The sequence below is a fragment of the Coloeus monedula genome, assembly GCF_965178545.1.
Source record: "Coloeus monedula genome assembly, contig: HAP1_SCAFFOLD_94, whole genome shotgun sequence".
Lineage (NCBI taxonomy): Eukaryota > Metazoa > Chordata > Aves > Passeriformes > Corvidae > Coloeus > Coloeus monedula.
Window position 1 is genome coordinate 535,514 of NW_028120807.1, and position 8,775 is coordinate 544,288.

Genomic DNA, 8,775 nt, shown 5'->3' on the forward strand with positions numbered 1-8,775 from the left:
TCCCTTTGCCTGGAGAGGAAAACCAACTCTCCATCCATGGGGTGATTGGAGATATTCCAACCAATGTATTAGGGCTGAATGCCCTTGCTAGGAGGCAGTGGGAGGACTCAGAGGGTCTTCTGTGGTCTTTTGGCACACCACATTTTAACATCAGACTGCTCCAAGCTGCAGCCTCCCTACCATTCAGCAAAGTAACTAATGTGAAACAATACCTCCTTCCCCTGGGTGCCAAAGAGGGTATCAAGCCAGTGATACAGGAGCTACCACAACAAGGAGTAATACTTAATACCCATTCTCCTTTCAATTCTCCGGTGTGGCCAGTGCAAAATCCTAATGGGAAGTGGAGGCTGACAATAGATTTTCGTAGGCTAAATGCTAACACAGACCCTCTTACAGCAGCAGTCCCAAATCTAGCAGAATTCATAACATTGATTCAAGAAAAGGCTCATTCAATCATGCCACCTATAGATGTCAAAGACATGTTTTTTACGACACCTTTACAGCCAGAAGATATGGACCGTTTTGCTTTCGCATGGCAAGGACAGCAACACACTTTCACTAGGCTTCGCCAAGGGTACAAACATTCTCCTACCCTGGCTCATCACGCTTTAGCCCAAGAGTTCGAAAAAGTACCCAAAGCGGACAATCTAGCTGTTCATCAACACACTGATGAGACCCTTGTGGGAGGAGATGAAATAGAAGAAGTGAGAGATACCCAACAGAAAATAACCTCCCACTTAGAAAGCCTTGATTTGCAAATTCCCTCAGAAAAAACCCAAACCCCTTCACATGAAGTGAAATTGTTGGGAATTTGGTGGAAAGGAGGTATGACACGTATCCCACCTGATACCCTAACCTCTTCAGATCAGATTAAAATGCCTGAATCCAAAAAAGATCTCCAACATGCTTTAGGATGTGTATTAGTGCTCCGGAGAAAACACATCCCAGATTTTCCATAATTGCCAGACCTCTTTACAACTTGTTAAGAAAAGGGACAAAATGGGAATGGAGTGCTTCCCAAGAAGAAGCACTGAAATTGTTGGTTTTTGAAGCAACAGCCTCACCAAGCCCTGGGCCCTATTCATCCCACAGATGCTTTTCAGGTCTCCTCAGGGTTGTCAGTACACATATGGCAGCGGGGTCCTGAGGGTCCGACGAAGCCTCTTGGTTTTTACTCCCGTGGCTTTAAAGATGCTGAAAAAAGGTACACTACCTGGGAGAAAGGATTGTTTGTGGTTAGCTTAGCTCTCCTAGAAGCGGAGAAGATTGCACAACAACAACCAATTGTTTTGAGAGGCCCTTTCAAAGTTATTAAGGCTGTCTCTACTGGCACCACCCCCACCTGACGGGGTGGCCCAGAGGACCTCAGTAAGGAAGTGGTATGCTCAGATTGAACATGATTGTAGCGTCTTCTCAAGAACTGAAGGAGCTGTAAAAAATCTGGCAATCCAAGAAACTGAAGACTTGGGTAGCAGCCAGGACAAACCTGCCTCAGTCATTAAAGTAGCCCCTCCTTTTTCCCCCAAACGGTCAGCAAATTCTTGGCTTACGGATGCTTCTGCCAAGCGAGAAGGAAAGGTGTGGAAACATAAGGCTGTAGCCCTCCACACTTCCTCAGGTGAAGGAATTATCACAGAGGGGGAAGGCAGTGCCCAAGTTGGCAAGCTGATAGCTGTTTGGAGTGTTTTCCAACGTGAGGCACAGAATACTTCTCCTGTCTGTATCTACACCGATTATTCCTATGCTGTGTTTAAGGGATGGACTGAGTGGCTTCCTTTTTGGCAGCAAAAGGATTGTGAAGTTAACAGAATCCCAGTATGGCAAAAGGAAAAGTAGCAAGAAATTCTCAGTATTGCAAGTCCAGGGAATTTTGCCGTGGAGTGGGTAGCCTCTCACCAGACAGATGGAAATCCAGCAGGAGAGTGGAACACTAGAGCTGACGAATTAGCAAGACTAAGTCCTGTGAAAAAAGATCAAATTACAGAGGACTGGGAGCACTTCTTAGAATGGTTGCATGTAAAAAGACAACGCACAGGTGCAAAAGATTTGTACAAAGAAGCCCTTGCTTGCGGTTGGTCTGTTACCAGAGAAATGTGTAAAACATGCATGTCAGCCTGTGAACAACGTCGCAGACGGCTAGAAAGACACCCTTTGGAAGATGACCCTCTGCATTTAAGAAAGGGTAAAGGCTTATGGGAAGCGTGGCAGGTAGATTATATCGGCCCCTTTAAAAAGTCAGGAAGTAAACACTTTGGGCTGGTAGGAGTAGAGATGATATCTGGGTTAGTCCAGGCCAATGCTTTTAAAAGAGCTACAGGAGATCATACTGTTCAAGCATTGCAGGCATGGTTTGGAACTTTCCCAAAACCACAAGAAATTCAATCTGATCACGGGTCTCACTTTACTGCCAAAGTTGTACAGGACTGGGCAAAAGGTGAAGGGATTAAACGGACTTTTCACACTCCTTACTACCCTCAAGCTAACGGCATTGTAGAAAGGACCAATGGTCTCTTGAAAGGACTTTTGAAACCACAGGAGGGAAATTGGGATGTTCGGCTATGGGAAGCTGTGAAAGGTGTGAATGATAGATGGGGGGTAAACGGGTGTCCCAAAATCACTGTCTTTTTCCCAACAGCTCCAAGCATAATTCTCTCACTGCAGGGACCAAATGATCCTAAGAATCCTGCACACTACCCTGGACAACCTGTTTCGGTAGATCTCCCTACCGTAGGAGAAGTACCACTAGTGCTAAAACGCCCTCTGAATAAATATGCATGGCTAGCCTCTGATGCCCTAGGGAGAGAGCATCGGATACATACACGCTGCATAATTCCATCATTCTAATTTTCTGCCTTTTGGTGGCAGACTCTGTTGTGTTCACTTTTCACAGAAGAACTCCGAGGGACATGAAGAAGAGCACATAAACCATGATAAGACTAGTGATACTTTTCTGCATCCTACCACAACACCAGGGCCAAAAACCAGCTGAGTGGCCATGGTCTGAAGCTACCATTAGGTACACTAGTGCTCTAGGATCCTATCCCAGAGATCGTTGCCCAAACCTAGCCACTGTAGCACTGCACGACTCTGGGGTATACCATCCAAGTGAATGGGGATGGGACTTGAAGGATTGGACTAGAATCTTAAAAGGAACAAGAGGTGAACAAATTAAGGTAGGATGCAGAAAAGTAGAAGGATCTCTTTACAAGAAAGCTTCCACCATTGCAATCGCTGGAAATTTTCTAAAACCAGATGGGAAAAGTGATTTGCACCCCAACATTACGGCCAAACTCTGCCCTACAACGGAGTGGGTGTGTGACAAACAAACCCCCTTCATCCTGTGTGGTTGTCAGAAGAATGTCGGTAACTACACCTTAGGCCCCAGTACCAACAATGTGGAAATCACAAAGCTTCGCAGAAACAAACTAACTGACTGCTGGTATAACTTTCCTCTAACCAAACCGACCTATGCAACATGCAATTGGCAAAATAACCCGGCAGATCAGCCAAGTCTGACAGGTTTAACTTATAAATTCAAAATAAACGCCGCAGCAAAGCCCATACTGAGTGCAGTAATCACATACCACGGTATAAGTACTCCCCTTGTGTTAGATGACAAGAATAAAGTTTCTCCACCCTTTATGGTAACCCGAGGTGACGATGTTACAATACGATGTGGATTAATTGCTGAATTTTTTACCGAACCTGTACACAGTTATAGCATTGGACCTCATGGCCGTGTTTTGTTTGGTGAAATTCAAAATCAAGATTGTTGGCTAAACCTTAATTGCTGTACAATTTCCCCATAAAGTCACGTGTGGTAAAAACAATACAAAATACTGGGGGGAACTCAAAGTCGATGTTGCAATACCTACCACCCAACCACCGGTCATGCTAAGCCCGAGAATTTTTGAAATTGGACCACGTATAATCACAAAAACAGGCCAACAACAACTATTGCTCAATCCGGCATGGTCCCTTAAACAAGTCAAGTTGCTGGTGCAAAACAATGTCTCAGAAATTCAGCCAGCTTGTTCACCTTTTCTGCAGACTTCCTTCAAGGGGCAGACAACCGGGTTGCAAAAGCGGAACCCTTCTAAGAAACGGACGCAAGGAGACATAACCGGCATTGTGGGAACAGGATTGGGAATCTTAAATAGTATTGATTCAGAAGTGCTAATGAATAAATTGGCTGCCACAACTACAGATTTGACTAAAATACAACAACCCATCAGCGGTTGTTATCAAACATATTACCAAATTGAGAAAAGGTAAATGTGAATGACCACAAATTGATAATTGGCATGCTCCGTGCTACGCAAAACAACATTTCTTTGGCTCTCAGCTGCGTCCAGGCTCAATTGTGGATGCAGTCCGTTGCTGCCTCAACTTCAAGAGAAGGCAAAGAAGGCACTTTTCCTACTGAAATTCGGAACATAATCTGGGACGGTGCCACTGATTTTGAAAGAGAATTCCAATCCTGGTGGAATTTAGTGAATTTTACCTACAATCCCATCACAAACACAGCCACAGCCTTTGTACTAACCATACGTAATGCTTCAGTGCATTGGATAGTCCCTATCATTGCATTAGGGCTGAACCATGATGCAGCTATTCTCTACCCTTTCCAGCACAGAGAATGGGCCCGTCAAACTGGGAAGAAGTGGCAAACTGTTAATTTGGACACTTGTATTGTCCGAGAACAACAAGGGTTTATCTGTGAAAGCAGTGCAATTAGACCTCAAGACATTTGTTTGGACACAGAACAAAATATCTGTCCTTTTGAAATTCATCCTAACAAGATTCCTGAAACACTGCTTGTGTATATAGGCAATGGATGTGCATGCTTAAGAACTGCATGTGATAAGGTATTTCTAGAAAATTTAGTTGTAGATACTAAAACTCATTCAAATTCTTGTGTTTGTAACTTGACTAAAAGCACAGGATGTGATTTCTCTTATTTAGCCCCACTTACTTCTTATTGTATTTTACAGTCCAATTACACAGTGATCCACCAATTATTGCCTACCCCCACTGGGATGAACCTTACTTAGGTAAAGCACTTGTTGCTTCACCAGGATTTCATTGGAATTTTGGAAAAGATCAAGAAAAACAGACAGAAAACCTTGGTAACTGTTGATCACAATGGGAAAGAAACACATTGTTTTCTAGACAGAGGAAAGAAAGATGCTGGACACAGCTGGTGGGATACTCCTTTTGGGTGCTCACCTACTGCTACAGGTGTCCTGAACAAATTGTGTCATCCCATCCTTGTTCTCTTGATTTTAGTTTTGATTGGGTTTGTTTTATCAGCAATCTTACACATCATGAATTGCAGAATGATGAAACGGTTGACATCTGTAATAGATGTGCACAATTTGGACACTATCCCATCCACTGTGGACACCCCTAAGGTTATTGACACAAGATGAACTACATGAGTATTAAAATAAGATAAGACATGATTAAAAATTACATGTGTATTTTGATTAAAAATTACTTATTCCTTCTTTTTCCTTTTCTTTCTCTTTTCTTATTTTCTCTACCCTTTTCTGGGATATGCTACCAACATTAACGAGTCCTGAAGACTTCGCAACAACACTACGAAATCGTGCTGATGGAGCTCTCCTGATGACAATCGTGAGTCATGGGGTGGTGTAAGAGACGGTCTGAAGATCCCTCATCTGCCTCACGATCATCGCCGAGAACAGAGGCTAAACACAGGAGTTCCGACCTGCCTAAGGTGGGATGTCTGCCAACTGTTGCCTGCAGGTGTGCTCGCTGGGAACTGGTACGCATTCCTGAGGAAATTTGTGCAGGTCACAGTGGACTGCGCCGTTCTTGCTGCCCAGGCGGGAAGGACTGCGCTGAAGCGGAAAGGAATGACCTGTCCTCTACACCTGTCCTGTACCTGTTTCCCGAAGCAACGGGCCTCATAACAACGGCTGTAGATTTGCCCCACCTCTTGGGGAAAAGGGCGAGATGTGGGGATACAGCTAGAAAGCAGAAGCGAGAGCACTGCTAAACTCATGCCAGAAGTAGACGCGCTAACGCTGCTAGGCCGCAAACCATAGCAGGCAGTATAGTTAGCATAGGAGAAAGGCATGCTTGGTATGTACCTGGGATAGTTAGGGCTAGCTTTTAGTTTTGCAATGTTATTACGAAACACAGATATGGTCTTGGCCAGTTGCCCCTCGTTTCAAAAAAGGCCTATAAAGGGACTTTCTGAAATAACTGAGATGAGATCTCCCCACGGAAAGAAGACAAATCTATTGGCAGCAGAGCACGAGGACTTCATCTCATCCGTTGGTAGCCATTACCCCCCCTTTCTTCCTCTCTACTCTTTTACTTTGTTTTTCTTTCTCTCTCTCTCTCTTTCTCTCCTCTATCGCATTACTGTGTTGTGGGTACTTAACAAAGGTGCACTGTTTTGATTAAAACTGAAATCCCTTGTGTCCTTTTGCACTCGGAGATCTGTAAACAAACCATCACGACCCTTACTTGTATTAACGGATCGTGACACATGTCCAAAAGAAAAAATCACTGGAACAAAAAGAGCAAACTGATCCAAGGTGAACTGATCCACGGTGAAAAACAGAAGCCTACGAAAATCTGGGGGGAAAAAAAAAGGCAACTCACGTGCCCGATTCACAGATGCAACTCCTGCAAAACTTTTGAAGGCAGTCTCACTCCCTCTGCTGAACAATCAACTGGAGGAAATCCCACTCCAAATCTGTGGGAAACAACAAAAGTGGTGCAACAAGCACTTCATAGAATAAAAACTAAAACTCCACCTGAATAAATTAATGCAATTAACATTGCATTAATTTCACCTGGCTTTTTTTTTTTTTTTTTTTTTGAGGAAATCTGTTTCTTTTCTCTTTTCTAAGAATGTCAAACATCCCTGCATTGACGATAAAGAAAGCAGTTTGAGGGCAGAGAAAGTGCAAGCAGCAGAATCACATCTAAATGTGATAACCATTTACTCACGTGGACGCTGTCCCTTTGTGTTAGCCCCAAGGAGTTGTACTTCTTTTTAATAATCGCTCTAGTGGGCCAAATTTTCACTTTTTAAGAACCTACCAACACATGGGATGGAGCTGCATGAAAACCAATGAAATGTAAAGTGTCACCATAATTGCTTGCATTGACAGTTTGTTAACGTTTGTCATTTAAGAATTTATACATATTTGAAATCATACAAATATGTTCTAACCTTCCCAGTTCTGCCTCAGAAGACTTCAAAATTATTATCATTCAGCTAATTTTTTAAATTTACTATTTAGTGAATTAAAGAATCTTGACAAAACACAAGCAAATGCTAGAGAAGAAATGATTAAATCCCCCTTCCAGGGGACCCCAGGCGCTGACGGCTGCCACCGGCATGCGCCAGGTCGGGACCGGCAGGCAGGGCTGCACCCCGCGTCTGCCACAACACCTGCAGCTTCTGCAGCCTGAAACACAGCTGGCTCAGGGGTTTCAATCAAGAGCCAAAAGATCTTGCTGGTCAATTTGGGGCAGAGAAAGGTCATCACTTCTAGCATGGCATAAGCCTGCCACTACATTTCTGTCAAGGACAATCACCTTGTTGCAGTGAAACTCCTGGGTAAAATACTGAAGCGCTTTCAGATTCATATTATCCGACATTTCGGTGACCTTCTTTTATACCTGCATTGCTTCATACTGCTGGTTGTGGGCACAAGTTCTTTGTACACTATCCTGGAAATTAAAAAGATCAGAAACAACACCCACCCCTCCCCCACCACCACCCCTTCCCCAGCCACAACCCTAACAAAACCAACCTCCAGAATGTTCAGGAGTTCAAATGAGAACAAGCATAGATGGGGCATAAAAAGATGGATCCTCCTTAGACATTTGTGCATGCAGTGCCCTGCAATCCACTAAGTTCTACTTCTCGTACACCAAATACCTGTCTTCGGAACTCCTTGTTCTCCATTCAAACCCTTCTGGGAGGGTAATCGAGGAGATACTCTTACATATTTTTAGCACATCTTGCACTAGGCAATTAAATCCAGTGCGCAGCATTACCTGACGAACTGAGGCGGTGACAAGGTCAATTAAGACCTGTTCATATCTTCATTTGGAGCTCTTCCAACTGCTTGAAAAGTGAAGCCTTGGACATTGAAGGTTCAGACTAAGGAAAATCCAAAACGTGGACAGCATCTCCCTTCTGCTGGAAGCCTTCAAGTTCACCACTGCAGTCTGCAGCCTACACAGATCATCTGAGGATTGTAAAAGTTCTCCAAGGAAGAACAAGAACAAGGCTAATGCATGCACACAAACGCTGATCAAAAGCACTTGATGCTCTTGGACAAAAAGATGTAACCTTCACTTTTGGAAAGACAAGGTGACTATGGTTGTCTCCACAGTACTCGTAGGAAAAAATCCCTGAAGTTTTGTAAAACCTCTTTTCAGGGCTTTGTGAACTTCATTTTTGTTAAGAATTGGGGAACACAGAGAGACCTGTCACTTTTTTTGCAGAATGCCATAGAAACTGCTACACTCACTTCAACAACAGTTCACATAACCTTCTCTGCAAATACTGACCATATGCAGTTCTGGTTGATACAAACCCCCATTACCTAAGAAAAGGAACAACTCGGCAAGCACTTTGCAAAGATGAACAACTTAGCACGATTGCGGCTGGTGACATGCCCTGACTTTTTTTACCTTCAGCTGTGGGTGCCGTACCTTCCTACCCTCACACATGCCACTCCAAGCTGCTTGCGTGGAGCTCTCGCACCACCTATGCCA